Here is a 17,816-nt window from a genome sequence, read left to right as displayed (position 1 = left end):
AGTCTTAGGGATAGCACCCAGGATCAACAGGAGTGGTCCTGGAATAAGGTCAGTTTAATGTGTGAGGGTACTGCTGGGGGACTGGAGCTTCATGGGCTGGGCTACACTCAAGTGCTGGCATCATCTACAGAGAATTTGGTGCTACCAGAAGTCGGATGTATGGGGATGTGTGAATTCTCTGCTGAGGACAGGCAATACCCATTTCACAGATCACAGGGCTATGCAGACCTAGTTGAATCGGCACTCACAAATTCAGTCTTGCTTGATCCTGCTCAATATGTGTGTTTTCCTGGGGACTGTAGAATGTTTAAAAAAAATACACAGAAAGAATATCTGTGTCAACCATGTTCTTAGAAACAACATAGTTGTTTAGATGAACTAACACACATTGATTTTAATTTTTGATCTTCTGGGAGCGGCGTGATGGGAGAGGATAGGTGAGGGAGGAGGGCCTGAGGCAGACATCTCAAATAAAAACCTTTAGCCTTTGTGGGTGGTGAAGCTCTAAACTACAACTACAGATCTACAGGATTATTCAATCAAAAATATGCATGTTGTTCAAGTTGTTTAAGGTGAATATTTTATACATAGTTTTCTTATATTTTATACATAGTTTTCTCATACTATTTTATACACAGTTTTCTTTCAATGACTTTCAAGGGGAAAGAATAGAATCCGTATTTTCAGTTGGGATTGTTTTTATCAGTTTAAAGCAGGTCAGTGTCATAACTTACTTTCCTGTATTCTTCATATCTCAATGTACTGGAAGCTGTTTCTAAGGGGAGACTAGGAGAAATGTCAGGCTTTTCAACCTGCTTCCATTTTCAATCCAGCCTGCTTTGCTCTTAAAATACCAAACCTTCTGGGAGCCTCTCTACATGACATGGACTATAAAAGGTATCAATAACAACAGCAGTTCCTGCTGTGGAAGGGACTATAATTGCAAATGCCTAGGATCTGGAGCTTCATTATAAAGAAGGCAAATATTCTGCAGTCTGGTTCTCTTGGGTATATTCTGTCTTCCCTAACAAATCACCACTTCAAGAGTGAGTTTTCTTTTTATTTATTTACTTATTTATTTACTTTAAAAATAATTGAGCACAAACCAGTACACTGCTACAAGCAGCAGAATATTGAAAGTGAAAAAAAAGCTACTGAAAAACAATTTAAGAAATAATAATAGTAATAATAGAAGAGTAAATGTTTTACTTGTATTTTCATGTTAGTCTCTGATTTAAAGCTTGATGACCACACACTTGGACTGAATTCCCAACAAGACATATTTCTCCTTGTGTACATAAATAAGATGTGTTTGTATAGCTGTAAGTCCTGAGTTTGCAGTGTAGCTTGGTGCTTATAATAGAGGAATAAATATTAGTTTTATGCTTGATAATTTTAACAGCATTTGAAAAATAGGACATAATAAAATATAAACATAATATTTTAAAATATAGGCATGTATTTTCTTTACTCACAGGTTTATATTTCACCTCTGTACACAGTGACAGCTTGCTAAGGAAAAGCACATTTGCAACGTAACTTGCCTGCAGTCATTAGCTTCTTTCTACTTTTTAAGCTATTCCTTTTAAATTACTGCAGAGTAATCTCACTAGAAAAATGTTTCTGTCCATTGTTTTTGGCACTGTGCCTTATTAAGATATTTTTAGTTGTCTGTTCTCATTTTACAGTTCATATGAATATATGAACACCAAAACTAACTGCCCAAAGCACTATTTCCTGCCTTCTGCAGGTGTTTAACTTCACATATCAGCACTGAAGTTTATGAGATTTGCAGGTTATGGGCACTTCTTTGGAGATTGTGCTACTAACTTATTATTCTACAAACTTAGATCCATTATTCCCACTAATTAATGCATGTGTAAATATCCTGCACCAAATCACACATTAATGATGAAGCACTACATTAGCGTGAATTTTTTTTTTGAAAACAGAGTAACTATATTAAAAATTATAGTCTCTGAAGGCTGTGAAGAGCCCTAGTTTGACTGTTCAGATGTCACCTCTGTAATTCCATGCATTGAATGTGATTTCTCCTGTGTTTGTACCATTTCTCATAACAAAAGAACACATTCCCAGATGAGCCCCTTCTGTTACAAGTATTAAATAAAACTCAATACAGCCTAGCTATAAAATGTAACATTTAAATGCTGTTATTTTATACAGAATATTAAGAAAGATCTGTTCTTAAAGCTGTTTCTCCTAAACCTTGGAAAAATTGTTACTGAAGTAACAAACCTCAGAATGCTGTTGGGGTTCCTGAATATCTGGGCATTTTAATTCCTTTCAGTATAGCTGTTCTCCAGTTTATTCCAGCCTTGGCACTGTTAGCAAAAACACTCTTGCCAGCCCTGAACAAACCACCTAATCCAGTCCAACCTCCCCAGAGAGATTAATCCTTCATGTGACACTGAAAAGCACTGAAAAGTCACAGACATCCTTTTAGTAGCTTGCCTTTTTCAAAGGGCATGACTGCCAGCTCTTCCAAAATTCTCCTCAGACATCCTGCTTCTGTACTGAGGCACTTCTTACCCTTAAAACACCAACTAGGTATTCCACTGCCAGCCACCAGAGAAGCCACTAGAGCACAGAAGCACCTTCTGTGCAAGGTGTTTACCTTTCACCATGTGCATCTATCCTTCTAGCCATCAAGGCTCTCCCAGAACCCAAGAGCTGTTCCAGAAACTCACAAAACTCTTGTCCGTCTGTCCATCCATCCGTCCATCCATCCGTCCACCTTTCCAACACTTGCACTGTAGAGTCAGATTGATCTAAAGGACTGCGGGTGTCTGGTGGTGGTTTTGGGTTCTCCAAGCTGCTAGAGCACTCTCTGGTGTCACATTTTCCTCTTGATGACAACCAGCCTTGTACATGCTCATCCAGCTACCTAAATGCAAACCCAGGTGCACATGGATACTCTTTCCATAGCTGCAGACTCTCTTTGTCACAGCAGAATTTTTACCCTTTGTTAAAAAGTCAACCTTAAAAAAGGGTTCAGAGTTCCAGTCTTGCAGTCAGGCTGTGCTCTGGTATTTGCAAAAATATTGAATTATTGCTTGGTAATTCAGGAGTAATTCTCTGAGGTCGCTGCCTGAGAAGTGAGGAGCAGCAGAAGAGCGATCACCTGCTTACACCTGCCAAGCCCCAAGAGAGGTTGGCATTTTAGATTGAACCAAACTGGTTATGTGATATCATGGGTAGGATGGGTATTGAGTAAATGGAATATAGGCATGCCGTCTTCTGCTACATCTGCCACAGAGGCAGGAAGGAAGAAGGGACAGTTAACAGCACTAACATATATGGAATTGGCCAACCTTTTGTAGGCAAGAGCTGGAGGTATGGATATCTCTCTCTTTTCACATGCCAAACAGTGGAATGGCATATCTTTTGAGAGGCCCTTTCCCTGTTTCTGTAGAGTTACATCCGCTCCTCTTCAGTGTCTACAGTAAATTCAGGCTTTTTGTTCTTACTGAGTGTATAGGAGAGTGCAGCAACAGGAGAGGGAACTGGGTTTTCTTTCCTTTTTACTGCCATAGCAGCAAAGTCATTCTTTATGTGTAAGTGATTGTCGCCTATGCAAATGTGCTGAAGACATAAAATCTGGGCAGCTGTGGAAGAGACTACAGGTTTTGAAATCAGCAGAGTAACAGAACTATGAACAGTGGCCTAACATTGTTTGCCAGTCTTTTGATACTAGTAAAGATGTAGGCAGAGGAATGTACATCTCCTTTTCAGATCTCAGTCTGATTAGTCAGAGCTGGGAATTTATTCTGTCACCATTTTTTTCTGCATTTAACATAAGACAATTCACATGAAGTCACTGATGGACAACAGGGGTGAGATAAACACAGACATTAAAGTGTCCCTTTCTTAGGATTAAAAATGAAAAATGTTGAAACTGGTTTGTCGATGCAGATTAGCAAAGCAATAGGCTGAGATGATGAGGGCTATTTTTCTCTGGTGTCATCTCTCCAATACACCCTTATAACCTATGCATTGCTAAAGGGCTATATGCTAAAGAGTGTGCTAAAACATTCTTTACATCTCTTTTGGAGAACAGAAATAGCTTTGGAAAGCCTCATATATAAAAATAACTGTAAATATTCTGTTCAAAAATAACAAGTCAAACCCTTAGGTTTATTTATTATTATTTATTTAATTTTATTTAATTAGTGAAACCCTTTGTTATTTTTAGCTGAGTTTGCCTTCAAAATACCCCAAGTGATTTGACTGCACAGTTCTATGGATTTATCATTTGCCAAGTTTCAAATTTTTAAAAATCAAAGCCCTTTTTTTGGAAGACCACTAACAAGCACAGAAGATGTCCTTTGCACTGCTAACTACATAAAAATGACCCAGATTTAATTTGTTTTGAAAATTATTTGTGGCAAGAAAATACTCCCAGGCTGAAGTGTTCTTTGCCAAATGTAGTCTGCAGTGAGAGTCTGCAGGCCAAATTGTGAAACCGCTGAAAAACAGGGCTTTTAGAGGGAATCCTGACTTTACCTCTGCCCATCTCCATCTTCACAGAAAACAAGTAATGTTTGCTATTTCATTGCATTCAAAATCAATGTATTTACTTAGTAGATCCATCATTTTATGAGCGTTTTAAAAATTCATCCTTAAACTCATTTTATGCTTCCCCAAATCCATATTTTTTATTGATAGTGAAAATGAGATAAATTCATTGGAAGCAGACAATAAAACCCGTATGCATAAGGCAGTTTACTTACTGCTTATGCAAGAGAACCTATGTTTATTATACTTTTGGTGAACTGTCTGGGCTCTGTTTAAAAAGCTGATTTTTTTTTATTCTGCAGTGGTCATACAGTACTTCACTGAATGCTTCTTATCTGAAACCTGGGGTAGTCTATAATTCTCTAATCTGAAAGCACAGGCATGTCAGACATAAAACAGGAAATGTGGAGGTTTTGAGGAGTATTTCGGGTGATTTTGAAAAGTATATCATAGCTAATAAGAAGAAATGCTGCTCTAGGGTAAAGAAAAACAATTCAGGAGTGAGGAGTGAAGATATTCTTTAAAAGAGGTTTTAGCTAGGAGACAAGAAACAGGTGCAAAATGAGGCTGGTATTGTGCTTGTGAATAATGATGAAGTTGCATTTGTGTAATGGATGTTAAGAAATCTATGTTTCTGTGAGAATGGATTCAGAGAGGTAACAGAAATCAAACTGAATAATGGAAATCAGACTATCGGGTTTTCAATAGCTGTGTCGGAGAAGAATCTCTTCCTGTAAGTCTTATCCAATACTAACGATGGGAAAAGAGCAGAGTGCAGCAGAGTAATGGAAGAGGAGACTATCAAGTGCATATTCAGAGGTTTTTAATCTATTACTTGTTATTCGGCTCTGACTGGGGCATTAGAGCTGTAGTGATGATGGGATGTGAGCTTCAGAATGCATTTTGAGAAACAAAATTTCCCTTTTCTGTCATTAGATTTTTATTCATATTTTACTTAATGGAAACCACGACACTGATGGCTGGGAGATTGTGACTGTGTCCTTGTGAAAATGCCCTTTTTTACAGAGCTTTGAAAAGGATCAACTTGTAGTTTAAACTTTGTACATTATAATTTTGGGAATCTGGTGCATTTGGCAGACCTTATGAAATTGCACCTCAGAATAGTTAAGTCTTTGGCATGTGGATGTTCCAGAAAAGAGTGGGATAAAAGCTGTCCAGTCTTTCCTTATTTTATGTTTTTCTTTAAGTGAGAGAGGTGTCAGGTTGCATGATTTACTTTTGAGTATACTCTTTTCATGTTGTTCCCTTCACACCTGCCTTCACTACATCCTCATTTTTGTGTCTTACCATTCTTCTGCAACATAATTTTCTCCTTCTTTCTCTAAATGACTCAATCTGCTCTTTTATATATATATATAAATATAATGTTGCGTAAATATCTGTAGGTACAAGATAACTCAGGAATCAGGCCCAACTTGATCTCCTGCTGTGACAAAGAGACCCGCTTATTTGGATGAGGGAGTGATGCTGATGAAGGATCTGGAGCACAGATGTAATGAGGAATGGCTGAGGGAGTTGGGTTGTTCAGGGAGTTGGAGAAGAGGCAGCTCAGGGGGACTTTATGGCTCTCTGCAAGTGCCTTAAAGGAGGTAACCAGGTGGGAGTCAGTTTGTTCTCCCAGGTAACAAGCAGTAGGGCAGGTTTAGATTCGGTATTAGGAAATTTTCTTCACAGAAGGGGTTGTCAAGTGTTGGAACATGCTGCTCAGGGAGGTGTTTGGGTCACCTGCCCTGGAGGTGCTCAAAAGACACGTGGATGTAGTGCTTAGTGACATGGTTAATTGTGGCCTTAGTGCTGGGTTAACAGTTGGACTCCATGATGTCAAAGGTCTAGTACTTCCACTTTCAATACTTGACCTCATTTCAATAAATGTTTTCTGTCTGCAGACCCTTACAGAATCACAGAAAGGGTAGGGCTGGCAGGCATCTCTAGAAGTCAACTAGTCCAACCCTTTGGTCAGAATAAGGTCAGCTGCAGCACATTGTGCAGGACCATGGCTGCTTGAATGTCAAAGATATACAAGGGTGGAGATGCCACAACCTCTCTGGGCCTGCCTCAGTACTTGACTATGTTTAAAGTAAAAAAAAACAAAAATTCTTATATTTACATGGAATTTTTGGTGTTTCAATTTGTCTTTTTTGTCTTGTCCTGTCACTGGGTGTCACTGGGAAGAATCCAGTTCAATCTTCTTTGTTTCCCACCCCATCAAATATTTATATATATGAGTAAGATTCCCTAGACCCCATTTCCTCCAGGCTGAATAGTCCCAACTCTCTCAACTCCTTATTTCAAAGATAATCCACACCCTTCAGCACCTTTATGGCCTTTTGCTGGACCCATTCCATTGTGTCCATGTCTTGTCTTGTCTTGGAAATGCCAACACCAGGCCCAGCTCTTCATTTGTGCCTCACCAATGCTAACAGAGAGAAAAAATGACCTCCTTTGACCTGTTGGTGACCCTCTGCCTCATGCAGTCCAGGAGGCTGTTGGCCTTTGTTGCAAGGGGACATTACCTGTCCTGCAGGTTCCCCATGTCCTTTTCTGTAAAGCTGCTTTCCAGACATTATGGCTCAGCATGCACTGGTACTTGGGGTTATTCCTTCCCAGAGGCAGGATTTGACATCTTCTTTAATTGAACTGCATAAAGTTCCTGTCAGCCCATTTCTCCAGCCCATCCAAGGCCATGGCAGACCAACCTTTTGGTGTACCAGTCACTCCTCTCACTTTTGTATCTTCTGCAAATGTGCTGAGGATGCACCCTGCCCCATCATGCAGGTCATTAATGAAGATTCTGAACAGTACTGACCCTAGTATCAATCATCACAAGGGACCAGTCCCAGCAGGACTTTGTGCCACTGATCACAGCCCTCTAAGTCCAGCCATCTGGCCAATTATCAGCCCGCTACACACTCATAAATTCTGTTCTCAGCATCCTTGGAAATCCTGTGCTTGGAAATCCTGTGTGTCCTGTGTTTCTCACAGAGGCTCAAGGTTTCTCCTCATATGGTATCTAAAATCACAAAGAGGTTTGTCTGTTTTATGTCAGACATTGTCCAAGGTCATGTAGTAAATTCTTGGAAGAGCTACAGAACCAAACCAGATTTCCTATATTTTAGCTGTTAAAATCTTCCTGTCTCTGCTGCCTTTACTGACTAGATTTAGAATATAGACCTGCATCTACACAGAGACTTTTCTTTGTCTCTTTTTCCCAACTGTACTTTAAACACATCTATAAATATTTAATAATACTTTATATTTTTTCATCATGGATAACTGAAAAGGACACAACATGTAATGTGTGAGAACATCCTGCCTTTGCACAGCTGCATCATCACAAGTGTGTTTTCATCCAAAACACCATTCTAAGGGAAATAAACAGACATGCGGAAATTCTGCTTGTCTGCTGCAGACCATTCTTACGGCTTTTCTTGAAAGCCTGGCCTGAAGAAGACTCGTCTGAAACAGACTGAGCACCGTCTTGCTCAGAAATCGTGGGGGAAGGAAGCAGAAATGGATACAGCTCCATGGGCAGCACAACTACACATGTTTATGCCCAATAAAGACACAACAGTTGGTTGCATTTCCAAGCTTCTGAATATATGTATAATTGAGTACTCATAACATACTCTGAATGCAGGGCTGGTCATTTGTATTTTAGATTGCCTTCAAAGTGGTGAAGCCTTTCTTCTTCAAAACTTAATTGATACTCATTGCCTGTAGTGCTACCTTTTCATTCCAGTGTGACTTCAATCATGTGACGTGCTTTGACTTTGGGAATTCTATCAAAATCCTGGGAGTCAGGATTCTCTTAATAAGATTCAGTAAGTTCCATTTAAAAATAGACACTGTTTCATTTTTTCTGCTTGGGACTCAACTCCAGTGTCTCAGAGAACAGAAGGAATTTTTATTTTTTACTATTGGGACTTTAAAGGGGAGGAGGAAGCTGAAAAAAATCACATTGATTTTTATATAGATATGAATGTATAAATGTATGTGTATGTATACACCATTTACTTTTCAAAGAAAGTTTTCTTAGCCTCACTCCCCCTTTCACACTTAAGAAAAGGAGCCCCTGCTTTGTACAGTTCACAGCCATGGCAATAGCCCCATCCATGATGGTGCACTTTGGGACATCCTGTTCATCCAGTGGACTGGCCATGCCACTGATGGATGTGATGGGAGCAGTACGACAGAAAGGGACATTTTGAAACAGCGCTGCCATGAATGATTTTCTTAAGAGGTCTGTTGAGCACTGCCATCACATATTAGTAGAGACATTTTACTTTTACAGGTCATATTAGCATTTTCAGGTGAAGGGTGTGATGTTGAATGCCTCTGTTGTGACTGATCTCCTCTGTACCAGAATTGTCACAGACAATAGTTACAGGAATCACAGCAAAGAAGCTGTGTTTTCAAAATTTGAGTTAAAGGAGCTCCTACTTAAAACACTTCTTAACCAGCAAGTGCCTACACATTTCCTAGCAAGTGATTCTTGGAAGAGGCAAGGTTTAGAGAAAATAAATGAGAACTACAGTGTTATTTTTTTTAGTCTGCAATTGTCTGAAGTTGTTGTCAATAGAAATAGTTGCATACATTTGTCTTCATTAATCATTTCAAGGTGGTGCTTTTTGATGCAGCCAGCCCTAGCAGTTCATAGGCACTTTAATTTTCCAATTATTGTACCTGTGGCTCAGAACAGATACTGATTAGTTTCACATTTTGGTCTGTGGGCAGCTTAATGTTCTTGTCACCTTACATTGAGTTTTAAATGTGCAGAGTGTAAGAGAATGTCAGATGTGCTCCCAAGTCTTCCGGTCAGGCTCAGCAAGTTATGATATTTCCAAGTCCTGTACTGATGAGTTTCTAAAAGATGGACGAGAGAACAAAAATATGGGTTTAGGATCCTGTCACAAAAGTAATGATTCTTCGTGTAAGGCGCATGTGAGTGATTTTGTGTTGTATTCTTCTTCACACAAATTTTCAGCTGGAGATGGAGGTGACGCTACTGGCTGCTGTAACAGCAGTAGAAAAGGAAGTTACGATAGCAGGCAACAGCAATGCCTTCTAATATTTACACACAATTACAAGACCTTTTCAAACTGTAGTTGTGGAACCAAAGGAGAAAATAAATTTTGAAAAGCCCTAAACACAAAGATTAATTTTATAACAAATAGAAATGTTGCCTGTCTCCTCTTTATCAATTGTGTATACCAGCTATGACTCATCCATGCATGCTTTTTTCTTTCCAAAAACTGACATGGAAGAAATCCCCTCCAAAACACAAAACCACGCTGAACATCTGCTGTCTAGGTATTCATTAGTTCTGTCTGCTCTGCTTTTGGCTAATTGCCTGGGAGTGAAGTTGAATCACTTATGGGGACTTAACCTGGTGGCAGTTATAGTGGTAAAGATCATGTAACATTTGATAAAACCTAGGAAATGTCAAACATGTAGCCTCCCAAACATAAAGTTTATTTACTGTTTTCCCATGCACTTTGTTTGCTACAATACTGCCTGCACAACTGATAACAGAAAATGTGTTTAATAACTACTCAGTGCTAATATGCTGTAGTATGCATGACTGACTAATTTAATTTATCTCTGATTAAGCCTATTATGTTTGAGATCACTTTACAGAATAGACTTTTTTTGCCAGCTGTAAGCTTATTTGAATTGTAATATAAGTTAATAATGTGTGAAATAACTACTGGTGCCTGCTTCTAAATGTTAATTTTACCAAATCACTTCCTGAGTTAGAGTGTACACAGCCCATCCATTGCAGTGTCGTTAGTGGCGTGTTTGGATGTAAGATTGGACAGGTAAAAAGGCAGGTGCATGGCAAGGGGATCAATGGCTGTTGTTTCTGCTGAGAAAAAGCAAAATAAATAAAATGACAGCCCAGCCAGGGATGGCACACCATCTGTATAATGACAGTGTCAGCTGAGGAGGAGCCCTCAGGACGTTCTGCATCTTGAAGCGTTTGTTTCCTGCCAGGTGCAAAGAGGAACAAGAACTCCTCAGGAAAACAGAGAAAGGAACGCGTTAAACAAAAGCTTGTGAGAAGGGCATTAGTAAGGCATTAGTATGTTTAAATAGGAAAGTAGCCATTTGGGTGGAATTTTAGATTTTTCTCAGACTGAGGGTAGAGCTGGAAAAGAATTGGGGGAAAAAAAAAAGAAAGAAGCAACCAAAACAAACCCCAAACAATTAAAACCTGGTAAATGTAAGGGGGGAAAAGTTCTGCCAAGGAAAGCTAAATATTTTTTCTCTAGGGACAAGGCAGACTGTTTCTTGTTTCCCCTCCACTCTTTTCTGTGGTCTAATTTTTAGAGTAGACAGACCCCTAATGGAGAGGGAAGCAAAGCTTTTTCTGTGCACAAGCTATAACCCACAGCAACTGATCCCTGGCAGATGAAACTTTTTGATGTCTTTAGCAAGTGCTTTAGCCACTTGTCTCTCTGAAAGACTACGAAATGCTCTCAATTGCTGATTTGGAAAAAGCTCTGTGTTCATCAGTTGTTCCTTTAATGAAAAAAAAAACATAATTATATATAGTCTTGCTTTAATATGTGTTTACTTTCAATCAGCTGAGAAAATTCAGGTGGAGAGAATGAAGTCTTCTACCTTGTTTAGAGAAACAAGTGTGATGGCCTGGGGTTTAGTCTATGAGATTATTTACAAGCAGTTGCCTAAATTATGTGTACTTTGCATTTAAATATATGCAATTTCAATTCAAATCTTTCCCCTGTCAGATTAGTGTAGCTCTTCTAAATAGAAAATATACAGGATGCTGTACTTACAGCATCAGACTGAACTGCCAAAACAATGTCACTTAACTAGCATGGAAAGAAAAGTATGCTGCACATAATTTCTTTTTATGTCATTCTGTTCCACCCTCCTAACATTTCTGGCATGTGATAGCATGTGGGATGTCAGGCATCATTGTTCACATTTTGTCATGCTATCTCATATAGATCAGTTATCAGCAAGTTGAGCTGCACTGCAGCTCTGATTTCAAGGTCTCTTTTCACAGCATGTCAAACCCTAGCTGGCAGGACAGGACTTTGGCCGGCCCACTGTGACAGGGGGGATGCAGGAACACGTGCAGCTAGAATGTTTGATGGCTGTAGTGTGCAGAGTAAATTTCCAGTGTTATGTAATCGCAGAAAGGATGGTATTTCTACAAAAATTTCTGATGTGGTGGTTTCAAGGTTTGTGATGGCATTGCCAAGGCATTCCCCTTGTTTGCTCAGAGTAATTGATCAGTGAGCGTTGGAGGGACAGACATGTCTGTTTTAGCATCAGACAGAGACAGGACTGATGCTGTTAGAGACTGCCGGCAAGGTGGAATGTTTGCGTAGTGTCATGTGGAGGGTATGTGGTACACTGGCTTCCCATGCTTTGTGTATTCTTACAGGTGTAATCCAGGGCTGAGTGTGATACCCAGAGATCTGAATATGTGGTGCTGTATGTAATTCAGAGCTAGCTCTGCATGCTAGCACAGACTGCAAAAGTGCCAGTTGCACTCTTACTGGTCCTAGTTCTCAGGCCTGGAGACAAGGCATTACTGGGGAGGACTTTCAGCTTTGGGAGTTGCATCTTCACTGTCCTGAGAGCACTCAGGTTTGCCCCAGGTGTGAAGGCTTCTTCTGTATTCTCTACTTCTTTCCTGGGCAGCTATGGGTAGAGAGATCATTTGCTTTACTGACTTTTCTTTTACAAGGAGCAGGATTCTTTTAAAAATTATAAATGAACATTTTTTTTTTTTTTAATTTCTTGCTAAGAGTAGCAGACTGAGCTTCTTCACCTGACAAAGAGGATCACAGTAATTCAATTTGTAGATCAGTCGGTACTGAAACATTTTTTCTCTTGCTACAAATTATGCATACTTAGGGATAGGAAAGTAGAATTTGATGCTTCATATTCCCTATATGTAAGAGAGAAGTTCTGAAGAATAATTAAAGAAAGAAGATAAAATATTTGGTTATAAATAATCTAAGTTTTTAGTGACTTTCACGGTCATGAGGCAGTCTCTTAGATGCTTTGAATGTATTAATTGTAAATGTATTGCATTATTACCTGCAAGTGTCTGTGATGTACATGGTTAATCCCTCTCTGTTCAAACACTCCTCATGCAAGGCTTTTGGAATTCTCTGTGGCCCAGTTCAACACAGAAACCATCAGTGGATCAGGAATTGTTGTGCTTTACAGAGGGCCAAGTGAGGACTAGGACTGCCTTCTCTCCATCCTCTTTCATCTTTCCTTTCCCCCCAATGCCTAAATTGAGATTGATCATTTAGCAGGAAAGAAAGACACTATGAGCAGTGAAGCGGAACTCGATACAATACTGAAAGCTGCTTAGCTGTCGTATCAGACTCAACTTACTCTTAAGCAAAGATTAGCGAGGATAACTTCTCCGCAAGCCTGTAAATCTGCTTAGCGATCTGTGACTCTTATGGGCAAATAATGCTTCCTAAACACAGCCCTTGGACGTGTTGAGAGTCCCCTTTTTGAATGACTGATATATAGAAGCCAGATTATTTCTTCTGGGAAAGAAAATGTTGTTCAAGGTACTACAACATACGAAGCCAAAAGTTGCTTCATATCTTAGCAAATTGTGTTATGGTCTATCTTAACCTACATATGTGTTGCAAAAGCTTATTTTAACTGTCAGTGACACCCCATAAATATTTGGTCTTAGGAAGTTTCCTTTCTTGCAACAGTGAAACGCCTCACCTTTTCTTAAAAAAATCACCAAAGAAATATGACGTTATAGATCTCAAAACATTGGAAACCGCAGCTCAGCATTTCTGTTTGCCTTCATTGCACTGATATTTCTTTAGCTCATTAGATGAATATGAACTATGTACAAAAAACATATAAAAGCAATCCACAAGGAAACGTCAATGTCATTTTCTGGACCTATGCTTAAAGGCTTTGGACTCCATGAAGACTTAACATTGAATAAAGAGCATGGTTTTTTCCTTGTGTTTTTAAATTTTACTTCTTGATCTGGAAAAAAAAGGCAACACAAAGATGTATAAAGGATTCAGATATATTTTAAAAATAAAAATATTGTGTTCTGGAAGATACCCTAATACATCAAATGGGACTTTTCATTTTGCTATGTAATTATTCGGCTAAACTTCTTCACTGTTTTTGTCTACTTAAGTCTAAATGAAAACAGCCCTGTAAAGTTTGAGGGACATACAAGACAACTGGTAAAGATTAATACTATCTGGATTTTTAATTTTTTTTAAATTTAATTTTTGATGACTGTTTTCTCCTTTTTTTTTCCAAATCGGTCCAAGTTTCAGGATGCTTTTTGCTTCAACCAAGTCCATTAGGGTTTTTTTGTGGTCTTGTTCAGGAAACCCCTGTCATCAGTGAAACTTGTTTGGACAAGATTAACAATAGCTTTTGACATGAAATCTGATAGCAAGCACTCTGGGCTTTTTGTCTGGGAGTGATGAAGGGCTTATAGGTCTGTTTAGACCTTGGTCATCCTATTTACCTTTTACAAAAACTGACATAGTTTTAGCATTCTTCCACTGCTCTGGAATTTCTCTATTTGTCTACGATTAATTAAAAATCAATGCTGGTGGTTCAAAACCTCCTAATTTAGCTTTTTATAAAAAGTGCTGATACAGCTGCTGTTTTATATGCTTCCAAGCTACTTTACAAGCAAAGAAACTATTTATCATAGCTGAGTGTGAATTAAAATATCAAAGTAGCTCAGTAAACTGCACCTAGATATCATGCCAGGGGTGGGTGGAGGACAGTGATGGAGGGATTGCAGGCATCTTCTGAGAATGTTACAGACTACTTCTTTACAGAGGCATTTCAGGTTCACTTACCAAATGGTGACACAGAGAAGAAAAACTCAATCTGAGGAAGCACTGTAGAAGAAATTAAAAAAAGAAACACTAACCATCAAAACAGTTGAAAATCCAAATGAACCAGCATGAAACTAGAATAAAAAAGTGCATTTGGCAGAGGGGCACACTTAGTGTGGAAAAGTAAACTTAAGAGAAGCTTCTTCTCACCAGCAAAAGCAGTAGTGATCTATTTATTGAGCATGTTTAACTTTCCTGCATCTTTATTGGCATTACTATAACTTCTGTCCAGAAAGCACTAATGTCATTGATGACATTCCTCTTTTGTTTGTCATACTTGGAAAGTTGATGATGTCCTTTAGTCTACATAACATTGATTTTCTTTCCTTCTTTCATTTTTTTCTTAATTATCTAATGTATATTAATTGCAATCCATTTCCCTGTGTTCCTGGATGTGGATTATTTTTTGTATCTATTTTTACTTCACTAGGCCATTGTGATGATTCAGGCAAGTATTCATTTTTTTTCTTTGTTAATGGCTTTTTTTAGTGTCTGAGAAAATGTTCTTAAACAGGTCCCAGCTTTCATCTTTTTCCCAAATAAACTCTTTCTCCCAGCTGAATTTGCTCATAATTGTTCTCAGGATTGCAAAATGAGTCCTTTTAACACATCAGGTATATTTGTTTTCATGTTATCCTGTTTGTGATTAAGAAACATAATGAGCAAAAGGTGACATTCATAAGGAAGCAACTGCTAATTTTTAGTTCTCTGGTAAATTTTATGTTACCATTCAGGATTAGGTATAATATAAAATTTTCGCAAGCTAAATGCTTACTGAGTTCAGAAAACATCCTTATGTAGAATTTTTTAAAATCCTTTTATTTATTTCAAGGCAGCACAAAGCCTCCAGCATGTGCTACTAAGTCCTCTGTGGTAACTCAGATTTCTCTCCTACACAGTGTAAACAGATGCTAGAGGAATCCCTCATCAGCATTTTCCTCAGTGTATTTGTGCTCTGGAGCAGATATCACCCTGCTTTTCTTGCACAGCCTTACTTTCAAAAGCATTTCAGCCTCTGCATGCCTCCCTCCACCGCACCAGGATGGCCTGTGGGAGCATTCAGTTTGTATATGTCCAGCAAACACTTCTCCATCCTGAAGGCCACAGCTGCAGCCTGTCTTTATAGCTCAGCCAGCCTGGGGAAATCAAAGATTTCACTGGATTGTGGTCAGTGTGTACAAGCACTTAATTCAAGAGATTTGGTGTTTTTCATAGAACCACAGAATCTTCTGAGTTGGAAGGGATCCCCAAGGTTCATTGAGTCCCAACTCCTGGCCCCGTGCAGCACACCCCAAGTGTCACACCAGGTGCCTGAGAGCTTTGTCCAAATGCTCCTGGAACTCTGTCAGGCTGGTGCTGTGACCACTTCCCTGGGGAGCTGTTCCAGTCCCCAACCACCCTCTGGGTGAAGAACCTTTTCCTGATATCCAGCCTGAACCTCCCCTGACACAGCTTCAGGCCATTCCCTCGGGTCCTGTCACTGGTAATGAGAGAAAAGAGATCAGTGCCTGCCCCTGCTCTTCTCCTCACCAGAAAGCTGAAGGCCACAATGAAGTCTCCTCCCCACAGTCTCCTCCAGGCTGAACAATTCAACTTACAAGAAGTGCCAGTCTTACAGGAAATGTCAGACTGATAAAGCTCTGGCCTTTATCAAGGTGGCAGTGCTGGGTTAGAGTTTAATGGTGGAACTCAATGATCTTGAAGGTCTTTTTCTACCCAAATGATTCTATCATTTTATTTAAAAAGAGTAGAGCACCTTTCTAAAAATTTATGGAATAATATGGGAAATAGAGGATGTCTCCACACATCCCTATGTCAGGGCTGCTTCTAAGGGCCAGGGAAGCTAGGAGGGTGGCAGTGCAGGAGCAGGAGCAGTGGCATCCCTGGCCAAGGCTGGGACCAGGAGGGCACGGGGCCAGCCACACAGCACAGCTACAGCAGAGTGTAGGCAGGGAGAGAGGAACAGGGCTGAGCACAAACAGCTGCTGAGCTGTGGGGGAAGAGGGTCCCAGCAAGGCATCTCACAGCTCCATCCCCCACTGCAGCTGATCTACACCACATTCAGCTGGCATTGGTCAAGCAGGACTAGAATGGCTGCTGATCATTCCCAAAGGGTTATTGCTTCTCATTACATCAATGAAATAAGCATGCTTCAGGGTACACAGGTGGTGCTTGCTGATATTAAACACAGCATCAACTTTCCCTGCCCATGGTGAGTTTAAAAAAGACTATAATCTGAATTTAGCATGCTTTTCACTTGACTTTCTCATCAGACCTAAATACGAATTGTACAGTAATGTCTTTCAGTGTTATTTCTGAAGTGGTAAAAGACCCTCAGTACAGCCCTTCAGATCCCAAAGTAGAGAAAGCTATTAGGTATGTTATTGTTTTAAATTTTAATCTGTTCTGATGTTCTTGAAAGGCTCTGTCTGTAATATCTTTTGTATTAATCATCATAAATATTTTATCTTTTCTGGAGAGGGTATGCTGACGACCTGTCTAAGTGAGTGAGGCAACTTATCTCAGCTACTTTATCATACTTGCTAGACTTAAAATGAATATTAAGAAGTTCCAAAAAAGATGTTGTGCAGATAATAAAGGCAAAAAAAAAAAGGGTAAAGATACAAAATGGTAACCACATGTAGCTATTTCCTTGCTTGCTGTTCTCAAATTCACAGAAACCAGAGATCCTTTTTAGTGTAGCTGTACGACTTCAGTCGGTGCAGCAGTCCCTGTTACAAAAGTAGTGGGCTCGGGGGATGAGGAAGGTCCCCTAAAGGTGTGATAAAGGTTTAAAAAGCAGATGCTTGTTGACTTCTTGTATTATTTTCTATTCTACGCTGCTCTGTAAAGAATGGTCAGCCTTGATAGGAATAGGTCAGTAACTTCCTGCCTGTGCTTGGTCTCCAAAAAAAAAGTCCAGGGACATGATACTAGAGAAGATGAAGCAGTGGCCGGAGTGATGTGAACATCTCCTGTCTCAGGGCTCATCTCCTCTCACAGTTCATCTGCTAGTGGGCAGGTATGAGCTTGGGTGTATAGTTTGTTCCTATTTTCCACATGCAAACAAGTGTATTTCAGGCTTTAACTGAGGTTTTGTCACCATATTGACTTTACAATGAGGAGAACTATCTTGGATAAAGCTGTGCTATGATTTCCAGTGGTTGGTGTCTTGTAGGGTAATGCACAGCATTTATCTATTACCCTCCAAAAGGCCTGGATCAAACTTTCTTGCTATGGAACTGATCTGTGTTCAAAGCTTGACAAAGACTTTGGTGTAGCCTTCCATATTGACATATAAGGCACTTGCACTCATCACCCTTCTGTAAAAGTACTGAGCGCTTCCCATCTTCAACATTCCTG

The 17,816-nt window shown here is 39.5% G+C and overlaps 1 protein-coding gene across 2 annotated transcripts in view; it reads left to right on the top strand.

Moving 5' to 3' along the window:
- ENOX1 (ecto-NOX disulfide-thiol exchanger 1) overlaps nt 1-17,816 on the top strand; it is a 285,547-nt gene that overhangs the window by 98,110 nt on the left and 169,621 nt on the right. The window lies entirely within an intron of this gene.

This window comes from Geospiza fortis, unplaced genomic scaffold (assembly GCF_000277835.1).
Source record: "Geospiza fortis unplaced genomic scaffold, GeoFor_1.0 scaffold194, whole genome shotgun sequence".
Lineage (NCBI taxonomy): Eukaryota > Metazoa > Chordata > Aves > Passeriformes > Thraupidae > Geospiza > Geospiza fortis.
Note: the sequence above shows the minus strand (reverse complement) of the source record. Positions and strands in the feature narration are given on the sequence as shown.